Source organism: Pseudophryne corroboree, chromosome 1, assembly GCF_028390025.1.
Source record: "Pseudophryne corroboree isolate aPseCor3 chromosome 1, aPseCor3.hap2, whole genome shotgun sequence".
Taxonomy (NCBI): Eukaryota; Metazoa; Chordata; class Amphibia; order Anura; family Myobatrachidae; genus Pseudophryne; species Pseudophryne corroboree.
The window spans coordinates 534,034,398-534,055,412 of NC_086444.1; the positions used below are offsets into that span (position 1 = coordinate 534,034,398).

The 21,015-nt window shown below is 41.6% G+C and overlaps 1 pseudogene; it reads right to left on the reverse strand.

Annotated features, from left to right (window-relative positions):
• Positions 1–4,896: 4,896 nt before the first annotated feature.
• On the reverse strand, positions 4,897–5,015 carry LOC134958193 (5S ribosomal RNA; annotated as a pseudogene).
• Positions 5,016–21,015: the final 16,000 nt, after the last annotated feature.

Genomic DNA, 21,015 nt, shown 5'->3' on the forward strand with positions numbered 1-21,015 from the left:
GAGGTGTGGGGGCACAGTGCAATGCCCTGCAGAAGCACAATGACATGATTATATGATTGAAAATAAATGTATTCTAGGTAATGAATCAATTGAAGAGGCAAGTGGATGAAAGTGTTTTATTATGTTTAGAAGAAGCTGAGAGATAATTACAGTTAAAGATAAATTATTAGTACTCAAAAATTGGACATTTTTTTCCACAAAGTATATCAGACGAAGTAAATAGACTTCTGGCATTTCAAATAACATTGTTACTATGATCCATAGATCATAACAGCTTCATCCATTATAAAAACACATTTTTTCAGAAAATTGTTTCAAAACACCTTCATGTGTCATAATAATAATAATAATAATAATAATAATAATAATAGTAATAATAATATTAATAATAATAATAATACAAATTATTGTAGCATTAGAATGTACAGTAGGCTCTGTAAGAAATAGTAGTTAACTTTTACATTTGAATCCACAGTATCTATGTACTTTTGATTCTAATATAAGAGTAAATTACTATTTGTTGCAGAACCTGCATTCAAAAACAGGGCCACAGTTTGCCTATAAAAATACAGCATCACCTTTTTTAAAAGTCATGTGGTCATATCAATAGAATTGATCTCTGTTTGTGCAATATTATTGCATGTAAAAACAGTAATTTAGAATCAGAATATAACATACAGTAGGATATTATGCAAACTGTTATACCAAATACCAATTAAAGGTTGTTTTCATCATACTTTTGTTATTACAGATTAACCTACAGTAGATGCAGTGAGATATTAAAAGGCAATAAAAAAGAAAAAAGGATGATACCACAAATAAATGGCTTAAAATATTGTTATTTTTCCTTTCTTTTAGTAAATATTGTATAATATAATATCAAACATCAAGTACCTCTTTAGTGAAGTACCTAACTCTGGAGGTTAACTTACTCAGGTTTGTTAACATGTTTGTTATTGTTTATCTGCATTTTAAATAATGGCTGCTTTATTTTTACAATGCAATTTAGATTTCAGTTTGAACACACCCCACCCAAATCTAAATCTCTCTGCACATGTTACATCTGCCCCACCTACATTGCAACATGGTTTTGCCCTTTATTGTGTTTTTTTGGTTTGCTAACAAACCTGAATAAGTCCCTCTATTCTCAGAAAGAGAATATACAAAAGTTTTCAATAATTTGTCTTCAGAAACAATTCAGTGCTATACAGTATCTCTCAGAAGAAACTTAATTGCTGCCACTATTATTTTACATTTCACAAGATTCTAACAGTGTTATGCCAGTAATTTGAGTGTCTGTACTTATGCTACACATATAGGACCATTTATTTCTGTCTAAGCCTGAGTAGGCATTTTAGCCTCTGTCAGTTGGGCAGTGAATATTATTTTAATTAGGTGACAATGGTGAATATGTATGATTCTACACATAAAGTCAGTGCACTGTCAATCAGAATAACTTAGAATCATCATAGTAGATGTTTGAAAATTATTTTACATTGTCCAAAATATTTGCATCGCATTCAATGAAGTTGACTAATCATAATATAAACGTTTTATTTTTGTTTTTACAAGGGTATTTTGTGACTCAATCATTTTATAATATGACAGAACTTTCCTATTGTAAGTAAGATGGTTTTGGAAATATGTGTTTCCAGGCTTGTGAATGTAGCAAAGTTTCTGTGTACACCAGTAGATAACTCATAAGTACGAAAAACACAGTTATTTAACCAGTGAAGTGATTTATCAAAAATAAAGAAGAGCCTGTATCAGGTAGCAGTGCAGGATGCTGGAAAAGCCGTTATATCAATGGTAATTTCAGGTTTCATCTGGAGATAAGTGGAAGACTAATGTCACTCTCACACATTCTTAAGATGGCTTTACACATGTGCAGTAGTAGCCTTGGTGACCACCTTGGTACAAGGATTGGTGCTGTCCTGGAGGAGTAGCAACATGGAGTCTGCACAGTAGTATTTCAAAAGAGTGGCATTGATTTTTCAATTGGTAGAACCTGCACTATAAGGGACTTTGTTAATTAGACTTTCAGGAAGAGGATCTGGAACCTCTTTCACTTCAGGGAAGTGAACGCTATGAACGAGTGCACTGATTCAGCTTTCTACATTCCATTCTCTCAATAGAAGGCTGCAGATATTTTTCCTCAACATTTGCATAAGGTTGGATATAGAGTAAACTGGGTACATTGATTGGTTAACATTTCCTTTGGGAACCATACACAAGAGATAATGGTTATAAGGGATCATCCAACTTGCCTGTCCATATTGATGATGGAGCCATAGTTTCTGGGCACCTGGTGATATAGTCCACAACTGTTTGGATATATTCTTTCCCAGAGCTACTAGAAATTGCCTGGGGTCCCATAAAATATACTGCAGGCTAATCAAAGGGTCAGCTGAATCTCCAGGCTTTCCCACCATCTGACAAGTGTGACAGGAGCAAAAGTGGGTGATTATTTCTAGCAGCATTCCTAGGTAATAAAGCAGTGTACTACAGGTAAGTGTGACTTAGTTTTATTTATGCTCAAATGTCATGCCAAGGGGGCTTAATGAGATATTCTCAACAACCCTTCTTTATATTCCTGGGGTACTAAAAGCTGTCTTAGAGTCACCCCAACCTCTTGCAATCCTTTGATTTTTTTTCCTCTATATAGTATTCTTACTTCTCATAATATGTTTCCTGGTGAGACTCAATGGGAGGTAGGTCTGGTCACCTTCTAATGGGTCTATTCATGAAGCAGTGAAAAGTGTGGAGAAGTTGCCAATGGCAACCAATCAGCTGCTGTGTATAATTTTATAGAATGCACTTTATAAATGTTACCTTAACACCGATTGGTTGACATGGGCAACTTCACTCTTTTCACTGCTTCATTAATAGATGCCTAAGGGTGCTAAAGATGTATTGTTCTGTTGTGCATGCTGGAAAGTCTGAATTTTATCTTGCTAGTCAATATCTAAGGAGAGGGAGGGGGAATGTTTATGTCCAGGGTCTGTATGGGTGGGAGGTGAATGTGAAGAAATCTGTCTCAGTGTTTCCTGTGACAATTCACTTTGCATCCCCTCAGGTATTAAAGTGGAGGATTTAGCCTGTGCTGCTTGCTGTTGGGTGACCACAGCTAGTAGAGGGAAAATATGTTCTTCATTTGCAAGTACAGATTTGTTACATCAGATACATGTCACAGTTTCAGAATTATATTGCTCTGTATCAGAACCCTTGGATATAACTGACATAAAGGTGAAATGAAATATTTCAGGTATTTCTTGCTCATTGAACAGATATGGACTATAGCTGACAAGCTCAGATGTCCATAGCAATCACAACAACACAGAGTGGCACTTTGGACTGGAATCTGCACATGGATACAGAACTGGAATCCAATCTACAAGAGTCTGGGACCAGTTATAAGGAACTCAACCTCAGCCCCTGACACAGGAGCTAAAGGCTGGGACCCTCGACTGGGAACTCAGACAAGTACAATTGGAGAATACAGATGATAGATAGTAAACTGTAAATGATCAGACACAAAAGCACAGTAGTGACTGAAGCCTGGTGACCAGTAACTATCTGAGGAAGACATTGCTCTGGCAATGTGCTCACTCCATGTGCAGGCTTTAGTATCAGAAAGTCCAGCCTCATTGGAGCAGAGGATCAGGTGATGGGTACTGGGCTGCTTAGGTGAGTCCATCATGGCTGCACCACCAATGTTTTTGATGGTTTGTTTACTTTTTGGAACCTTGTACAGATATATGCAGAGCTCATAGATGTTGCAGACTCCAATGGATGAATGAATCACAGGAAGACAGCACTGATAAACATGGTAAGTAAGGCTAAGACCCCAATTTAGTGACAATACAGTTACACACAATTTTTTCAAATCAGTCTCTGGAATCTGTGAATTTACATGACTATTCTCAGCAACAACAGAATTAATAGGATTATTATTAGTGTGCAATTCAACATATGTTTCCCTGATCAGCCTGGGGATTCTGTGAAGAAACAGGGTTATTTTCCTCAACAGCATCAGTGATTCTGCTCATATATGTTGCACATAAAATATTTGTAGGGGGATAATGCAAACACCAACATCTCTCACACATCTCCAGAGGAGTTCGGGTAAACCCTTGTATTCATAGTAACATAGTAACATAGTAACATAGTATCTAAGTTTGAAAAAAGACAATTGTCCATCGAGTTCAACCTATTTGTGGTCTCCTATGCACGATTATTTTGTAGAAAATTTTGATTGAAGTTGATGACTGCCGTTACGTTTTACCCCTCTTTTTTATAATAACCATAGTGCGTGACTATGCCCCGTAACCCTCGATATCCTTATCCATTAGGAATTTATCTAACCCATTCTTAAAGGTACTAACAAAGGGAGAGAAAGAAAGCTCTTGTGTGGGCGTACTCTTGAGGAAAAAAGAAGAAAATATTGTTCAGTTATTAGTAAGAAATGTTAAAATTTATATTTATTGATCAAAAGTAAAAAAATGACCCCTCTATGATCCAAGGAAAAGTGTAAACATAAAAAAGACATGAGAAAATATAATATAATATAAAAATGTTCTGGTCTTTTAATCACATGAGAAGGATTAGAAAGGCTGCAGACACTTAATAGTCTAACACCCGTTTCTCCTGACCAGTACAGATAATCTGTATTAATGAGACCGACCAAGGAGGTCAAAATGTCTTAGAAAAAAACACTGAAATCGGGTTAATACTAAGCATTTTATTATTCACCTATTATTCGATGTTACACAGAATTAGGAATATCTGTGTTGACATGACCTGAACGCAGAAAAAAGTAAAGAAAGTTATTGAAAGAGCAAGTAGTGGTGATACTGCTGTTGGTGTCCACCCTCCGGAAGAAGGGGAGTAGTCCCTACTCTACAACACCAGGTATTCCCAGGGAGTCTCCTCTCAAGGTACTGACCCGGCCCAACGCTGTTTCGCTTCCAAGATCAGACGAGATCGGGCATTAGCAGCGTGGTATGATAGTAGAGAGGCTATCTACCTATGAGAGTGCACCTATATAGAGATGGTAGAGTAAAGATTTAGAAAGATAAAGTCATATAGTGTGTAGATCTACTTTCCACGTTAGGCGGGGTGAAACAATTGTCACTCAGTGGCAAGGTGCACCCTGGATCGTGAATGAGAGTCTACAGAAAATAGTAAGTGGTGAAAGGAAAAAAGATTTTAACACTTTTAGAATTAAACTGGTGGTCGCTAACCTTGGCGGGAGACCACGTCACAAAGTATGCAGCGTCAGGTAAATTAGTACATGTAAATATAATTCACATATATATTCCTTTTTGTGCAAAGCAAAGCATCATTACTTTAAAAAACAACCTAAAAGGTATAGCACACTGTATAGAAAAGAGAATAAACGATGTGTGAAGAATAGGTATAATCTGCAATTTTGGGGTTATCGGGCCATATTATGCACAGAAAATCCAAATTAATTGGCTTGCAGTGTTAATTGGTGTGCCAAAAAGAAAAGGCACATATTGCAGTGATATTGGTCTGCAATGTATGTGATTATTATTATGCGAGAAAAATCTCAAATATATAACATGCAGTATTGAATAGTGTGCCAAAAAGTAATAAGCACATATGTTGATAATACTAGCCTGCGATATGTAAAATTATAATACTGAAATGTGCACAGAGAATCACAACTGCTTAATGTGCAGTGAATATGCCCAATGCAAAAAGGACCCCTATAGAAAGTGGAATTCAAACTTCAATTGTAGATGGAAAATTGCAGATAGAAAAGTGATACTCAAAATGTCAGGGTCAGGAGATAGGTGATAATACAGGATCCTCCAAGGACAGGTCCCATGCTGTAATCCGTGGAAAACGCGTTTCGCCCGTTGGGCTTGTTCACTTCCGGGATCTCAGATCTCAGGCAAGGGTATCTGCATGGGTATTGACACAGGAATTACTAACACAGGTATTGTCCAAGATATTCCAAATGTATTACCTACGGATGATAATTGCACAATAATATGGAATATAGAAAAGGATGTCCATAGCATAAGGGAAGATACTAACATCAGGGGGTGGGATATACAGTAGAAAGACTTATTACGTCAAATAGTGATTGTAATGAGGAAGGAGGTATTAAGTATGATAGGGTAGAAATGGAGGGAAGAGATTAACAATCGGTAAGAGTAATTCTAGAAAGACAGATAAGATACCATTAAAGTAAACCATTAAGGGAAACACTAAGCTAAATATATGCTTGTGAATGCAAGAAGCCTATCAGGTAAAATGGGAGAATTGGAATGTCTTGTATCAAAATTCCAATACGATATCATAGGTATTACGGAAACATGGTGGTATGACTCTCATGACTGGGTTGCATTTTTGGAGGGTTATTCTCTTTTTAGGAGGGATAGGGCTACCAAAAGGGGAGGAGGGATATGTTTCTTCATTAAACCATCTCTTAAACTATGCTTAATAGATACTATTTACAAGGGGATTGGAGATAATGTGGAGTCGCTATGGGTTGAGATCACAAGTGAGGGCACTGAAGCAAAGAAACTAGTCATTGGCACATGTTGCAAGCAACCGGATATTAGCGTACATGAGGAGAACAAAACTCTTACAGCAAATTGAAAAAGCAGCAGGAATGGGGGACATCCTAGTGTTAGAAGACTTTATTCTGATATAAATTGGAGGAACGATTCATGTTTAAAAACTAGGAGCAGCAGGTTTTTAAATACATTGAAGGATCAATTCTTGACTCAATTAGTCGAGGACCCAACTAGAGATAAAACTATTCTGGACCTAGTTATTACCAATAATGTGGACATTATATCAAACACTAAAGAGAGGGAGACCTTGAGAAACAGCGATCACTATATTATCACTTTTGACATCAGTTTCAAGAAAAATAGCAAGAAGGGAGCAATCAAAATATTCAACTTTAAAAAAGCTAACTTCAATATGCTGAGATGGGCACTAAACGGCATTGACTGGGAAGAGTTGGTTCATGGCAAGGACACTTCGGCAATGTGGGATGCTTTAAAAGGGTTGCTTGAAAGCAATATTCACAAATTAATTCCAATGAGTAGTAAACGCAGGAGTACTAAACACAACCCAATGTGGCTTAATAAGGAGGTCAAAGAAGCAATGGCTAATAAGAGGCGTGCTTTCAAAACATTTAAATCTAATGGAGGGGAGGAGTCATTTCGGTATTACAAGTAATGCAATAAAAGATTCAAAAAGGAATGAGCAGCTAAAATTGCAAACGAAAAGCAAATCGCTATAGAGAGTAAAACCAATCTTAAAAAGTTTTATAAATATATAAACAGTAAAAGGTTGAAGAAGGAGAACGTGGGCCCATCAAAAGATTAATTGGGAGCTTTTACAAATGATGACAAATTAAAAGCGGAAATATTGAACAATTTTTCTCCCTCAGTATTCACCAAGGAGGATGCGCAGGTGACAGTAGTGCTTAATGACAGTGAAGGTAATGACTCTGGCTAGAAACTTGTATAAGTGACGAAGTAGTCCTGGAAAGACTAAGCAAAATAAAGATTAATAAATCACCAGGCCCAGATGGTTTTCATTTGAGGATTATTATGGAGCTTAGGACACAGCTAGAAAAACGCCGATACCTGATTTTTAATAGTTCAATTAGATCAGGCATGGTACCAAAGGATTGGTGCATAGCTGAGGTAGTGCCTTTATTTAAAAAGGTACTAAAAATAATCCTGCAAACTATAGACAAGTTAATTTAACCTCTATAGTGGGTAAAATATTAGAAAGCATTTTGAGGGATAGCATAGGGGATTACCTACAGGCAACTAAGGGGGTCATTCCGAGTTGTTCGCTCGGTAAAAATCTTCGCATCGCAGCGATTTTCCGCTTAATGCGCATGCACAATGTCCGCACTACGACTGTTTCAAGTAAATTTGCTATGCAGTTAGGAATTTTACTCACGGCTTTTTCATCGTTCTGGCGATCGTAATGTGATTGACAGGAAATGGGTGTTACTGGACGGAAACAGGCCGTTTTATGGGCGTGTGGGAAAAAACGCTACAGTTTCCGGGAAAAACGCAGGAGTGGCCGGAGAAACGGAGGAGTGTCTGGGCGAATGCTGGGTGTGTTTGTGACGTCAAACCAGGAACAACAAGCAGTGAAATGATCGCAGATGCCGAGTAAGTCTGGAGCTACTCAGAAACTGCTACGAGGTGTGTAATCGCAATATTGCAAATACATCGTTCGCAATTTTAAGATGCTAAGATTCACTCCCAGTAGGCGGTGGCTTAGCATGAGCAAATCTGCTAAAATCCGCTTGCGAGCGAACAACTCGGAATGACCCCCTAAGTTTATTACCAAAAATCAGCATGGGTTTGTAAGGAACATATCATGTCAAACCAACTTAATTAGCTTCTACAAGGAAGTGAGCAAAACTCTTGACCAGGGAAAAGCAGTGGACATGGTTTACTTAGATTTTGCAAAAGCGTTCGATACAGTGCCACATAGGAGACTGGTTCACAAATTAAGGGAACTTGGCCTAGGAAATACTATTTGTACATGGATAGGTAATTGGCTGGATAACAGGGTACAATGAGTAGTGGTCAATGGGATGTTCTCCAGCTGGGCACCAGTAGTCAGCGGAATACCACAAGGGTCCGTTCTTGGCCTCTGCTGTTCACTATATTTATCAATGATCTAGGAATAGGCCTGGAAAGCACAGTGTCAAGTTTTTAAGACAATACTAAACTGTGTAAGGTAATTAATTCAGAAACCGATGTGGAGTCTCTACAGAATGACTTAGTTATACTGGAAATCTGGGCGTCTAAATGGAAAATGAGGTTCAACATAGAAAAATGCAAAAGTTATGCATTTTGGGACAAAAAACACACTTGCATCATACACTCTAGATGGAGAAAATCTAGGGGTAACTATGGTGGAAAAAGATTTGGGGTTGCTCTTAGATAATAGGCTTAGTAACAGTACACAATGCCAAACTGCAGCAAAGAAGGCAAGTAAAGTGACTGCGTGCATTAAATGGGGCATTGAGACAAAGGACGAGGATGTAATCCTGCCGTTGTACAAATCTTTGGTACGTCTGCACCTGGAATATTGTGTTCAGTTCTGGGCACCATATTACAAAAAAGATATTGGGGAACTAGAAAGAGTTCAAAGATGAGCTACTAAATTGATTAAAGGGTTAGAGTCGCTGGAATACGAGGAAAGGCTTACCAGATTAAATATGTATACACTAGAAAAGAGGAGACATTATTATTATCTTCAAATATGTAAAGGGTCATTACAAGGAGTTAGCAGAAGATTTGTTTATTAAAAGAACTCTGTATAGGACACGTGGGCACTCACTGAGGCTAGAAGAGAGACAATTCTGTACACAATGTAGGAAAGGGTTCTTCACTGTAAGGGCAATAAAGATTTGGAACTCACTGTCGGAGAAGGTAATAATGGCAGACTCTGTAAATGCATTTAAAAACGGATTGGACAAATTTCTAACAGGAAAACGTATCTAGGGTGTTAGAGATAAGCCTCCTTATATCAAGTCCCTTCAATTGTCTGTTCGATATCATTTGTTTACCAATTGATTGGGAATCCCAGGAAGCAGACAACACACACGGTTATGTCGGCAAAATGAGACTGAAGCTCGTTTAATCGGCAGGGCGTTATATAGCAAAATAGTACTTGCATGTACACTTGATACATGTCACATATTAAAACAATAATGCATCTCTTCTCAGAACTCCTCTCTAGCTGACCCCCTCCGTGTCCTTCACAAGAAGTCTAAACACAAGAAAAACTGTCTAACATATTTTCAAGAGCTTGATTCTCACAGAATGTACTAACTGTGAAATGTCAGCATTCTTATGATTTCTTAACAAAGCATCTTTTCCTTATTCACTTAATGGCTGCTACTTAAACAAAATGGCTGATAGCTACTTACGCTCAATTCATCTTTCTCAAGGGCTTTAGCATTTAGCACATTGACATTAAAATTATCTGGTAGTGGTAGGAATCATTGTTGTCAATCGGTACTAAACCATTAATTCAGCAGGCACATTATAATATGAACAGATTAATGCAGAATACAGGTTGAACCCGATGGGCATTTTGTCTCTTTTCAACCTCACTGACTGTGTAACTATGTAACTATGTAACATCTGTTCTACTCTCATTTGCTTTAACCTAGAGTCTAAAACTATCACTTCATGACAGGATAACCAAGCCTAAATTGGACTCCACTGGACCCAATGTTCAGATGATGGAAGCAGCACTGAATCAAGCAGTGCATTCTTTACAAACTTAGCTATCTGTAACACCTGGATGAGATTCAGGCAGGGTCTATAGACCAAAGGAAATAAATAAAAAAACAGCACACAAATGCCTATTTTCCAAACATTACACAGTAGGGTTCATATGTGACAGTTAAAAACAATTTAATAAGAAAGAATATTATAAAATATTTAACATGCAACAATATATAGGTCTGTCTTTTAAAAAATCCTCAGTGGTTTGGATATATATGGCCAAGGACCTCTTTCAGGATATTGACAATAAAATAGATTATGGATAGTTCAATGATGGGCATCCAGCCCTTTTAGTAACAAATAGTCCAGCTACAATAGTAGGGTAAATGCGTTTTACCATTCCTGTAATTGTACTACAGCAGGGGTGGGGAACCAGCAGCCACCCAGCTGTTGTGGAACTACACATCCCAGCTGTGCTGCAACAGTTTTAGCATAGCTAAATAGAAAAACTGTAGCAGGGCATGCTGGTATGTATATTTCATCAACAGCTTAAGGCTTAAATGTTCCCCACCCTTGAACTACTGGGTCCAAATTAGCGATGGCATCTAACACAGAGAGATAGTGGTTCCCAAGATGTCATTGATTGATTTGTTGGAAGTTCCAATAGTAGATAATATCCAAAGCCAATGTGGAGGAGCTTCTCTGAATAGTGCCTGCTGGCAGTAGCTCAAATGGCTGCTAATTTACAGCTGTACACCATTTGGATACATTATACCCAATTCCTAAAGGAATTAATTAAGTGATCACTGGCTGCGAATAGTACTCAGGCTCTCACTAGCTGGGGAAACAGGAAGCATGCCTGTTATATGACACTGTGATTTACTGACTGTGAGCACTGAGCATATGTCTATGTTTGTGGTGGGGGCATTAGGTCCTACCACACTGAGATAGAATATCTGCATTGTTTAGATAGTGCCCAAATATTTTTATGTTTTATATTTTCTGTATTGCACAATAAAACTAGCCTCAGCTAGATTGCACAAAAACTACAGTGTATGGACTGATGTGCTGCTGTGTGTTTGGAAGTGCTCATCTACTCCAGGAGAGGGAACTCCTACTTTCATCTCCTCAGAATTGGTGGAAGCGAGTGTGCGCAACCAAACACTGAGATTGCAGCCATAGGAAAAAAGTATGTTTCGAATTTAAAGTGACAGTTACCAGTTTATTGTTGTAAACATCAACTCATATTCTGTGAAATCCATGGTGGTGGCATCAGAAGATGCTTAGGGAAGCCAGTTCTGCTAATTCCTGCAATATACCTGATAAAGCTAAATATTTATCGTATATAAAACCCTTTATGAGGTCTAAGAACACTGTACGCTATTTATGTATGGAGTACCGTAAGGGTACGCACTTTGCGTAACAATCGCTTAGCCGTAGTCGAGACGCTCAAGCTTCACGTTCGCTCACGGCCAAGAGATTACAGGCAGGCACGCTATTGGCTGCCGACTAACGTAATGATTCGCTATAGCGTAGCGGACGCTCGGGACCACGAGGAGATCACCAGTGGCGCTGACGCTCACAATGTTAAACCTTTATATCTAAACCATAAACGGTGTATTATGCAGTAAAACCTTAGTGTAATGATAGAGTGTAAATGCAACACAGTGTAACCTTATTAACTTCAAAGCTGTCTGAGCGTCACCGACGCTCCGAGAGTACTTAACACTATAAGAAATACACAGATACCTGGGCTTAGGGTCTAACGCCTTATATATATATTATGGATGGTATGCTTGCAAAAGAATAATACAATACAATTGTACACTACAATATAACATAGACTACCTAACCAGATAACTACACAGGAAATACAATACAATACAATACTATTTAAGGGAAAATAAGAGAGAAAGAGGGGAAGAGAGAGAGAGAAATGGCTGACAATAACAAGAAGATCAATATGATTGCAGAGAAGCTTACACATGTGAGGAACAATCGCTGCGCAGTTATTCAATGCTGAGCATCTTTGTGGAGAAAATACTTGACCTTACCCATACTGGCTGTCCCTATATACACAACCCTACAATACCGCATGGGACAGAAGCTAGACTCCATTTTGAGAAAACTCCCATGAAGACTGCAACACATGGTTGAAAGGGGGAGGGGAAAACACCCGGCAGCAGCCATTTTAGATTTGCAGGTCCAAACACATGGCACTCTCTACTACACCACAATCACATAGCAGAAGACACAAGACTCCATTTTATTCCAAAATGTCCAAGCCTCAGAACAATGCATATGTTCTGATTTTACAATTCCAAACCATCTAAATCACCTTTCACAATTTCAATCCAACTTCCTAGAACCATCTTATTCACTTTCACATTCCAAACAACTTCAGTATCTCAATAACCAGAGCATATTCATCACAAGACCAGATCACAATGTAACCACACATCTCAGCCTGCCATTGCTACCAGCACATGTTCAAACGTAACTGCATGGTGGTATTTATGATTAACAAGATATATTATAACTAACCAGCACAATCTATTTTAAATCACCATAGGCAAACAAATACCACAAATACTATGCTACAGATTGTCTACTGTTCCAATTCATCACAGACTTCACAGAGTGTCAACACAAACACCCAACAATCACACAACCAAGTTACAATATCCTATTTAATCCAGCACCATTGACCTTAAAGCAATCTATCTAGATTTCCTTATCTAGCCATGTGAATTCAATACTTAGCCTTTAGTTTGTAGGTCAGTCCTGGGGATGTAGCCTCCATGCTGCTGGGTGCCAGGTAGCTGTGTGAGTGAGTGAGTGAGTGAGCCCTGTGATCTCCAGTGGGTATATCATACCCTCATTCCAGCTCTGGGGGTGTGTCAACTAGAGATGAGCGGGTTCGGTTTCTCTGAATCCGAACCCGCCAGAACTTCATGTTTTTTTTCACGGGTCCGAGCGACTCGGATCTTCCCGCCTTGCTCGGTTAACCCGAGCGCGCCCGAACGTCATCATGACGCTGTCGGATTCTCGCGAGGCTCGGATTCTATCGCGAGACTCGGATTCTATATAAGGAGCCGCGCGTCGCCGCCATTTTCACACGTGCATTGAGATTGATAGGGAGAGGACGTGGCTGGCGTCCTCTCCGTTTAGAATTAGAATAGATTAGAGAGACACTTGATTTACTAATTTTGGGGAGCATTAGGAGTACTCAGTAGTGTACAGTGCAGAGTTTTGCTGATAGTGACCAGTGACCACCACTTTTATTTATAATCCGTTCTCTGCCTGAAAAAAGCGATACACAGCACACAGTGACTCAGTCACATACCATATCTGTGTGCACTGCTCAGGCTCAGGCCAGTGTGCTGCATCATCTATTATCTATCTATATATAATATTATATATATCTGTCTGACTGCTCAGCTCACACAGCTTATAATTGTGGGGGAGACTGGGGAGCACTACTGCAGTGCCAGTTATAGGTTATAGCAGGAGCCAGGAGTACATAATATATTATATAGTGAGTGACCACCAGACACACAGTGCAGTTTATTTAATATATCCGTTCTCTGCCTGAAAAAAGCGATACACACAGTGACTCAGTCAGTCACATACCATATCTGTGTGCACTGCTCAGGCTCAGGCCAGTGTGCTGCATCATCTATATATATTATATATCTGTCTGACTGCTCAGCTCACACAGCTTATAATTGTGGGGGAGACTGGGGAGCACTACTGCAGTGCCAGTTATAGGTTATAGCAGGAGCCAGGAGTACATAATATTATATTAAAATTAAACAGTGCACACTTTTGCTGCAGGAGTGCCACTGCCAGTGTGACTAGTGACCAGTGACCTGACCACCAGTATATAATATTAGTAGTATACTATCTCTTTATCAACCAGTCTATATTAGCAGCAGACAGAGTACAGTGCGGTAGTTCACGGCTGTGGCTACCTCTGTGTCGGCACTCGGCAGCCCGTCCATAATTGTATATACCACCTAACCGTGGTTTTTTTTTCTTTCTTTATACATACATACTAGTTACGAGTATACTATCTCTTTATCAACCAGTCTATATATTAGCAGCAGACACAGTACAGTGCGGTAGTTCACGGCTGTGGCTACCTCTGTGTCGGCACTCGGCAGCCCGTCCATAATTGTATATACCACCTAACCGTGGTTTTTTTTTTCTTTCTTTATACATACATACTAGTTACGAGTATACTATCTCTTTATCAACCAGTCTATATATTAGCAGCAGACACAGTACAGTGCGGTAGTTCACGGCTGTGGCTACCTCTGTGTCGGCACTCGGCAGCCCGTCCATAATTGTATATACCACCTAACCGTGGTTTTTTTTTCTTTCTTTATACATACATACTAGTTACGAGTATACTATCTCTTTATCAACCAGTCTATATTAGCAGCAGACACAGTACAGTGCGGTAGTTCACGGCTGTGGCTACCTCTGTGTCGGCACTCGGCAGCCCGTCCATAATTGTATATACCACCTAACCGTGGTTTTTTTTTCTTTCTTTATACATACATACTAGTTACGAGTATACTATCTCTTTATCAACCAGTCTATATATTAGCAGCAGACACAGTACAGTGCGGTAGTTCACGGCTGTGGCTACCTCTGTGTCGGCACTCGGCAGCCCGTCCATAATTGTATATACCACCTAACCGTGGTTTTTTTTTCTTTCTTTATACATACATACTAGTTACGAGTATACTATCTCTTTATCAACCAGTCTATATATTAGCAGCAGACACAGTACAGTGCGGTAGTTCACGGCTGTGGCTACCTCTGTGTCGGCACTCGGCAGCCCGTCCATAATTGTATATACCACCTAACCGTGGTTTTTTTTCCTTTCTTTATACATACATACTAGTTACGAGTATACTATCTCTTTATCAACCAGTCTATATATTAGCAGCAGACACAGTACAGTGCGGTAGTTCACGGCTGTGGCTACCTCTGTGTCGGCACTCGGCAGCCCGTCCATAATTGTATATACCACCTAACCGTGGTTTTTTTTTCTTTCTTTATACATACATACTAGTTACGAGTATACTATCTCTTTATCAACCAGTCTATATATTAGCAGCAGACACAGTACAGTGCGGTAGTTCACGGCTGTGGCTACCTCTGTGTCGGCACTCGGCAGCCCGTCCATAATTGTATATACCACCTAACCGTGGTTTTTTTTTCTTTCTTTATACATACATACTAGTTACGAGTATACTATCTCTTTATCAACCAGTCTATATATTAGCAGCAGACACAGTACAGTGCGGTAGTTCACGGCTGTGGCTACCTCTGTGTCGGCACTCGGCAGCCCGTCCATAATTGTATATACCACCTAACCGTGGTTTTTTTTTCTTTCTTTATACATACATACTAGTTACGAGTATACTATCTCTTTATCAACCAGTCTATATATTAGCAGCAGACACAGTACAGTGCGGTAGTTCACGGCTGTGGCTACCTCTGTGTCGGCACTCGGCAGCCCGTCCATAATTGTATATACCACCTAACCGTGGTTTTTTTTTTTTTCTTTCTTTATACATACATACTAGTTACGAGTATACTATCTCTTTATCAACCAGTCTATATATTAGCAGCAGACACAGTACAGTGCGGTAGTTCACGGCTGTGGCTACCTCTGTGTCGGCACTCGGCAGCCCGTCCATAATTGTATATACCACCTAACCGTGGTTTTTTTTTCTTTCTTTATACATACATACTAGTTACGAGTATACTATCTCTTTATCAACCAGTCTATATATTAGCAGCAGACACAGTACAGTGCGGTAGTTCACGGCTGTGGCTACCTCTGTGTCGGCACTCGGCAGCCCGTCCATAATTGTATATACCACCTAACCGTGGTTTTTTTTTCTTTCTTTATACATACATACTAGTTACGAGTATACTATCTCTTTATCAACCAGTCTATATATTAGCAGCAGACACAGTACAGTGCGGTAGTTCACGGCTGTGGCTACCTCTGTGTCGGCACTCGGCAGCCCGTCCATAATTGTATATACCACCTAACCGTGGTTTTTTTTTCTTTCTTTATACATACATACTAGTTACGAGTATACTATCTCTTTATCAACCAGTCTATATATTAGCAGCAGACACAGTACAGTGCGGTAGTTCACGGCTGTGGCTACCTCTGTGTCGGCACTCGGCAGCCCGTCCATAATTGTATACTAGTATCCAATCCATCCATCTCCATTGTTTACCTGAGGTGCCTTTTAGTTGTGCCTATTAAAATATGGAGAACAAAAATGTTGAGGTTCCAAAATTAGGGAAAGATCAAGATCCACTTCCACCTCGTGCTGAAGCTGCTGCCACTAGTCATGGCCGAGACGATGAAATGCCAGCAACGTCGTCTGCCAAGGCCGATGCCCAATGGTATAGTACAGAGCATGTCAAAACCAAAACACCAAATATCAGTAAAAAAAGGACTCCAAAACCTAAAATAAAATTGTCGGAGGAGAAGCGTAAACTTGCCAATATGCCATTTACCACACGGAGTGGCAAGGAACGGCTGAGGCCCTGGCCTATGTTCATGGCTAGTGGTTCAGCTTCACATGAGGATGGAAGCACTCAGCCTCTCGCTAGAAAACTGAAAAGACTCAAGCTGGCAAAAGCACCGCAAAGAACTGTGCGTTCTTTGAAATCCCAAATCCACAAGGAGAGTCCAATTGTGTCGGTTGCGATGCCTGACCTTCCCAACACTGGACGTGAAGAGCATGCGCCTTCCACCATTTGCACGCCCCCTGCAAGTGCTGGAAGGAGCACCCGCAGTCCAGTTCCTGATAGTCAGATTGAAGATGTCAGTGTTGAAGTACACCAGGATGAGGAGGATATGGGTGTTGCTGGCGCTGGGGAGGAAATTGACCAGGAGGATTCTGATGGTGAGGTGGTTTGTTTAAGTCAGGCACCCGGGGAGACACCTGTTGTCCGTGGGAGGAATATGGCCGTTGACATGCCAGGTGAAAATACCAAAAAAATCAGCTCTTCGGTGTGGAGGTATTTCACCAGAAATGCGGACAACAGGTGTCAAGCCGTGTGTTCCCTTTGTCAAGCTGTAATAAGTAGGGGTAAGGACGTTAACCACCTCGGAACATCCTCCCTTATACGTCACCTGCAGCGCATTCATAATAAGTCAGTGACAAGTTCAAAAACTTTGGGTGACCGCGGAAGCAGTCCACTGACCAGTAAATCCCTTCCTCTTGTAACCAAGCTCACGCAAACCACCCCACCAACTCCCTCAGTGTCAATTTCCTCCTTCCCCAGGAATGCCAATAGTCCTGCAGGCCATGTCACTGGCAAGTCTGACGAGTCCTCTCCTGCCTGGGATTCCTCCGTGCATCCTTGCGTGTAACGCCTACTGCTGCTGGCGCTGCTGTTGTTGCCACTGGGAGTCGATGGTCATCCCAGAGGGGAAGTCGTAAGCCCACTTGTACTACTTCCAGTAAGCAATTGACTGTTCAACAGTCCTTTGCGAGGAAGATGAAATATCACAGCAGTCATCCTACTGCAAAGCGGATAACTGAGTCCTTGACAACTATGTTGGTGTTAGACGTGCGTCCGGTATCCGCCGTTAGTTCACAGGGAACTAGACAATTTATTGAGGCAGTGTGCCCCCGTTACCAAATACCATCTAGGTTCCACTTCTCTAGGCAGGCGATACCGAGAATGTACACGGACGTCAGAAAAAGACTCACCAGTCTCCTAAAAAATGCAGTTGTACCCAATGTCCACTTAACCACGGACATGTGGACAAGTGGAGCAGGGCAGGGTCAGGACTATATGACTGTGACAGCCCACTGGGTAGATGTATGGACTCCCGCCGCAAGAACAGCAGCGGCGGCACCAGTAGCAGCATCTCGCAAACGCCAACTCTTTCCTAGGCAGGCTACGCTTTGTATCACCGCTTTCCAGAATACGCACACAGCTGAAAACCTCTTACGGCAACTGAGGAAGATCATCGCGGAATGGCTTACCCCAATTGGACTCTCCTGTGGATTTGTGGCATCGGACAACGCCAGCAATATTGTGTGTGCATTAAATATGGGCAAATTCCAGCACGTCCCATGTTTTGCACATACCTTGAATTTGGTGGTGCAGAATTTTTTAAAAAACGACAGGGGCGTGCAAGAGATGCTGTCGGTGGCCAGAAGAATTGCGGGACACTTTCGGCGTACAGGCACCACGTACAGAAAACTGGAGCACCACCAAAAACTACTGAACCTGCCCTGCCATCATCTGAAGCAAGAAGTGGTAACGAGGTGGAATTCAACCCTCTATGTGCTTCAGAGGTTGGAGGAGCAGCAAAAGGCCATTCAAGCCTATACAATTGAGCACGATATAGTAGGTGGAATGCACCTGTCTCAAGTGCAGTGGAGAATGATTTCAACGTTGTGCAAGGTTCTGATGCCCTTTGAACTTGCCACACGTGAAGTCAGTTCAGACACTGCCAGCCTGAGTCAGGTCATTCCCCTCATCAGGCTTTTGCAGAAGAAGCTGGAGGCATTGAAGAAGGAGCTAAAAGGGAGCGATTCCGCTAGGCATGTGGGACTTGTGGATGCAGCCCTTAATTCGCTTAACAAGGATTCACGGGTGGTCAATCTGTTGAAATCAGAGCACTACATTTTGGCCACCGTGCTCGATCCTAGATTTAAAGCCTACCTTGGATCTCTCTTTCCGGCAGACACAGGTCTGCTGGGGTTGAAAGACCTGCTGGTGACAAAATTGTCAAGTCAAGTGGAACGCGACCTGTCAACATCTCCTCCTTCACATTCTCCCGCAACTGGGGGTGCGAGGAAAAGGCTCAGAATTCCGAGCCCACCCGCTGGCGGTGATGCAGGGCAGTCTGGAGCAACTGCTGATGCTGACATCTGGTCCGGACTGAAGGACCTGACAACGATTACGGACATGTCGTCTACTGTCACTGCATATGATTCTCTCAACATTGATAGAATGGTGGAGGATTATATGAGTGACCGCATCCAAGTAGGCACGTCACACAGTCCGTACTTATACTGGCAGGAAAAAGAGGCAATTTGGAGGCCCTTGCACAAACTGGCTTTATTCTACCTAAGTTGCCCTCCCACAAGTGTGTACTCCGAAAGAGTGTTTAGTGCCGCCGCTCACCTTGTCAGCAATCGGCGTACGAGGTTACATCCAGAAAATGTGGAGAAGATGATGTTCATTAAAATGAATTATAATCAATTCCTCCGCGGAGACATTGACCAGCAGCAATTGCCTCCACAAAGTACACAGGGAGCTGAGATGGTGGATTCCAGTGGGGACGAATTGATAATCTGTGAGGAGGGGGATGTACACGGTGATATATCGGAGGGTGAAGATGAGGTGGACATCTTGCCTCTGTAGAGCCAGTTTGTGCAAGGAGAGATTAATTGCTTCTTTTTTGGGGGGGGTCCAAACCAACCCGTCATATCAGTCACAGTCGTGTGGCAGACCCTGTCACTGAAATGATGGGTTGGTTAAAGTGTGCATGTCCTGTTTTGTTTATACAACATAAGGGTGGGTGGGAGGGCCCAAGGACAATTCCATCTTGCACCTCTTTTTTCTTTTCTTTTTCTTTGCATCATGTGCTGATTGGGGAGGGTTTTTTTGGAAGGGACATCCTGCGTGACACTGCAGTGCCACTCCTAGATGGGCCCGGTGTTTGTGTCGGCCACTAGGGTCGCTAATCTTACTCACACAGCTACCTCATTGTGCCTCTTTTTTTCTTTGCGTCATGTGCTGTTTGGGGAGGGTTTTTTGGAAGGGACATCCTGCGTGACACTGCAGTGCCACTCCTAGATGGGCCCGGTGTTTGTGTCGGCCACTAGGGTCGCTAATCTTACTCACACAGCTACCTCATTGCGCCTCTTTTTTTCTTTGCGTCATGTGCTGTTTGGGGAGGGTTTTTTGGAAGGGACATCCTGCGTGACACTGCAGTGCCACTCCTAGATGGGCCCGGTGTTTGTGTCGGCCACTAGGGTCGCTAATCTTACTCACACAGCTACCTCATTGCGCCTCTTTTTTTCTTTGCGTCATGTGCTGTTTGGGGAGGGTTTTTTGGAAGGGACATCCTGCGTGACACTGCAGTGCCACTCCTAGATGGGCCCGGTATTTGTGTCGGCCACTAGGGTTGCTAATCTTACTCACACAGCTACCTCATTGCGCCTCTTTTTTTCTTTGCGTCATGTGCTGTTTGGGGAGGGTTTTTTGGAAGGGACATCCTGCGTGACACTGCGGTGCCACTCCTAGATGGGCCCGGTGTTTGTGTCGGCCACTAGGGTCGCTAATCTTACTCACACAGCTACCTCATTGCGCCTCTTTTTTTCTCTGCGTCATGTGCTGTTTGGGGAGGGTTTTTTGGAAGGGACATCCTGCGTGACACTGCAGTGCCACTCCTAGATGGGCCCGGTGTTTGTGTCGGCCACTAGGGTCGCTAATCTTACTCACACAGCTACCTCATTGCGCCTCTTTTTTTCTTTGCGTCATGTGCTGTTTGGGGAGGGTTTTTTGGAAGGGACATCCTGCGTGACACTGCAGTGCCACTCCTAGATGGGCCCGGTGTTTGTGTCGGCCACTAGGGTCGCTAATCTTACTCACACAGCTACCTCATTGCGCCTCTTTTTTTCTTTGCGTCATGTGCTGTTTGGGGAGGGTTTTTTGGAAGGGACATCCTGCGTGACACTGCAGT